Source organism: Polistes canadensis, unplaced genomic scaffold (assembly GCF_001313835.1).
Source record: "Polistes canadensis isolate GaletaPanama2010 unplaced genomic scaffold, ASM131383v1 scaffold_667, whole genome shotgun sequence".
In the NCBI taxonomy this organism is placed as follows: Eukaryota; Metazoa; Arthropoda; class Insecta; order Hymenoptera; family Vespidae; genus Polistes; species Polistes canadensis.
In genome coordinates this window covers 24,179-28,788 of record NW_014570214.1, presented here as the reverse complement: position 1 = coordinate 28,788, position 4,610 = coordinate 24,179, and positions in this window count along the sequence as shown.

Genomic DNA, 4,610 nt, shown 5'->3' with positions numbered 1-4,610 from the left:
CTAATTATAATATAATATTTTAAACGATATTTTTTTTTAAGAAAAATATTTAAATAAATCCTAACATCTTTTCTAAAGTATTATTATAATATTTTTTGTTTTGTAAATAATTAACAACGAAAATATGTGAATGAAAATATTAAATAATATTGAAGAAAAATATTAAAATAAATCCTAACTTCTTTGTAAAATATTATTATTTTGTTTTGTAGATAATTAACAACAAAAATATATGAATAAAAATATTAAATGATATTGAAGTAATATGTTAAAATAAATCCTATCATCTTTTGTAACATATACGTGTACGTATGCGTTAATACGTTTAAATGAAAAACATTTTAGAAAATAGTTCTCAAACTATTTACTATTTTACTATAATACTGTTTTTTATTTTCTTCACTTATTATTTGTTTCTTTTCTTCTTCTTTTTTTATAGTAATTCTCTTTAATATTAATAAATTTAATTTTTAAATCGAGATAAATGAATGGGGGGTAACAAAAAAAAAAAAGATAAATCCGACATTTATCCGTGATATATCGATTAAATTGTTTTAATCTTATTTGCATCGATGCAAAATGTCACGTAGTAGATCGGCTTCTCTTGACATCCATTCAAACGATTGGATAAGTATATTACGTACATTACACACACACACAAACACACACCTTATACATAAATAATACATGAATAGATTATTCTTTAAAGAGAACGGTATATAAAGTACGATACGTACGAATATGTGTTATGCGTTTATTCATTTTCATGAATGCAAAGTATTTACATTTATTAATAAAAATATTTCTATGAGGTAACGTTTTTTGTTTTTAATTATATTCCAGATAAAACAACGACGACGTATAAAGTATTCTTCCATTTTTTTTAAGAACCGAATATAACAAGAAAATTCTGACGAATAAATATAATAATATTGTAAAAAGAAAAAGAAGTAATAAAATGAAAGAATCAAATATCGGAAAAGTATTATTCATTTTTTAACGTGAACACAACGAAAGAAACCAAATTCTTTTTTTACCTAATTCCAAAGTATTCTAAATCGTGTATAAAAAAAAAAATAGAACATATATATATATGTGTTGTTTACCTTTTCTAATGTAGGTCAAATAGTAGACCACAGTCGTAACTTCTCATCGGGGCTTCTTTTTAACGTGTATTAAATACTATGAAATTTAATATACAATACATTTGCTTTGTCATCAATGTTTAAAAAAAAAAAGACAAAAATCAATAACAACAACAATAACGAAAATCAAATCGTGTTAATTTAAATCAGAAAGATAATTGTATACGTGCATATTTATGTATGTGTGTGTATTTGTGTTTGTATGTGTATGAATTAATCAATAATAATATGCAATTTAATATATATATATATATATATATATATATATATACGTGTTAAAATTTAAAAATAATTCTCAAATTATTATAATCACCTCGTCTCGTGATTTTACGTGACATTTTGTTAGTATCGTGAAATTATTACATCGTATTGTGTTACGCGAATGTATAATTTATTACATGCAACTTATTTTTTAAGTTACAACACGTTCCATTTAAATTCGTCGAATCTAATTCGTAATGGTTTAGTTATTTTTTCTTTTTCTTTTTTTCATCAAAATTTCAAGTATTACGATGTCGTAAAAAAAAGAGAGTCGATAAAAAACAGGTCAGGTAACCCGGACCAATCTTAGTATACATGTGTGTATATGTATGTGTGTGTAGATACGAATACTTGTTCGTATTTATGTTTGTATTCGTATTCGTGCGTGTATACTTTTTTTTTAAATATTTTCTTTGATTTTTCACTTGATTTTTTTTTCATTCGTTCTCAACGTGAGTGCACTAAAAAATAATGTAATATTTTTTTTTTATCTCACGAACGCGAATAAAATTTGAAACACTAAAACAAAATGCTTTCAAACGTAGAAAAGTGTTCGAATATAATCAAAAATTGAGCATAATATTTGACAGGAATGAAATTACAATGTTCTATTTATTTTATTGTTGTTATTTTTCTGTGTGTGTGTGTTTCTTTTTTTTTAATTCAAATTAAAAGAGAAAGAAAGGAAATAAAGAAGACATTTCTTTCTTCTTCTTCTTTTATTTCTTTAAAATTAGTAGATAAACTTTTACCTTCTAAGAGGAAGTTAAAAGAAAGTGAAAGTGGTTAACTCGTTAAATGAAATCTAGCGTATCGTGGGTTTCCCTTAAAAAAAAAAAAAAAAGAAAATAAGAAGAAAAAAAAGTGCAAATCCTTGTCAACGGTACATCGGTGGGACCAATGGGGAGAAGGAAAAGAAAAGAAAAAGAAAAAAAAAAAAGCAGGACACGCGAGATTGAACGTCGAACCGGTCCGAGGTACCTCGGAAGAAAGTGAAAACTGACGGGGTAACTCGAGTTGCCAATGAAATTCATTCATTGTAAAAACCATCGCTACTTATTTTTCCGTTTTTATTTGTTTTTTTTAACGAATTTATGATTTTTCTCTTATTTTCATTTAAATATAAACACGATTAAGTAGGAAAAAGTTTTGAGATTAAAATAATACGTTCGATTCGATTTTTTAATTGCAATTCTGATTTTTTTTTTTTTCATAGAAGAAAAAAATTCTTTTTTCTGTGTATTAAATTTTATTCCGAAGAAAAATGTTAGTTGAATGATTAATTTTTAATTTTTTTTTTTCTTTTTTTTTTTTATAACTGTGTCAAATATATGGGATATATTTTCGGTTCAATCGATGACAAAATAATGAATGATACTTTTACGTACTATAAACAAAAATACAATAAATATACAATATATATGTATGAAATATTTGATTAAACTTGCTGGCAAATTATTTATATATTTTGAATATATTTATGTACTGAAATGTTAATGCAATTGATATTTGCAAACATTCGATAATTCTGACAAATTATTTTTAATATTTCAGTTATATCTTAAATAAAAATCTAAAAAAAAAAAAATCTTTTGATTAAATCTCCAATTACAAAATTAAGAGAGAAAAATAATTATTTATAATATATAAATAATTTTGAAAATTAAATATAAACAAAATTTAATGATACGATTTTATTTAAACGAATTTGCGTCGTGATTACGTTGAAGGTTGCATTTAAATAAATATTTCGCGTTAAGATACGAATTTCGAAAAATTCAATTTACCACGAAATTAAAAAATCGTCTCTCTCTCTCTCTCTCTCTCTCGACATTATTTTTTTTCTTATCAATTTTAAATACACGAAAAAAAAGTGTCGTCGATTTGAAAAATATTATCCCAATTTTAAAAAAAAAAAAAAAAAACAAAAAAAAAACCGAATATCCGCCTTTTCGTTTAGACCTTGAACGGATATAACACGAAAAAATGTATATTATATTATCGATAAAAAAAAAAAAAAAAAAGACACATAATGCGATAAAAAGATTAAAATAATGATCTAATCGGACAAATATTTCTAATCTAAATAACGAGAAGAGAGATATTATATATTTATCAATATATAATCGTTTAATATCCCCCATTGATATTATCCAATAAATTTCTATGGATATTTGCATTTATGCACACGTGTGTGTTGTGTGTACACACACAAACATATTCGTATTAATTCGTAAAAATTACAAAATTTACAATTTATCAATAAAAAGGTTTTAATATCGAATTTTATATTTATCTACGATGATTATTATTCTCATAACACACATACACACGCACACACCCACACATACATGTACACATGTACGAACGATAAATGTCACACAGTCTAATATAAATCGAGTAGTGTCCTAGATATAGTCCAGACATGATTAAATTCAATCAAGTTGCATCGTACTCTGAACACCTCCCCCCATCTCCCCCCCACCCCCCTTCATTATGCTTTTAACAACGACAAAAGAAATCTACGATGACGTTAATACAACTAATTAAACTATTTTCTAATAGTAACAATCATTTTATATTTTTTTTCTCTATTTGTATTTTTTTACCTGACCCTTTTTTGTAAATTTTATTTTAATTTGGTTTATCCCATAGAATAAAATAAAATGGTATACGCTTTTCTTTTTTTTTTTTTTTTCTTTAATTATTATTATAATATTTCACAGAGTGTTGTTTCATTCCTATCGTTAGAAAGATGATCGATTGATCGATCTTATCGATCGTTATCAAAACGTTTGTCATCGATATAATAAACTCTCTTAAGAAAGTAAATATTTATACTTAATTAAAGAAAAAAATGAATACGGTTAGAATAAAATCAATAATATTGGATAACATGTAGAAAATATTAAAAGGATCTTTATTAGGAAAATTATTTTGTTTCATTCCCTTTAAATATTTAATAATAATCTTTCGATCTTTAAATTAAACGAGAGATAAGAATTTAGAAAAAGAGCACATAATTTGCACAAAAGTGAATTAATATGCAATTATTATTATTATTGTAAATAATATCAACAAATAAATATATACAAAAAAAAGACTTGTGTACTTTTAAAGATTTAGACAAATAATTTGTATTAACATTTAACACTTAATACTAAAACTATTCGTAAAAATTCATTTTATATATTTGGAAAAAAA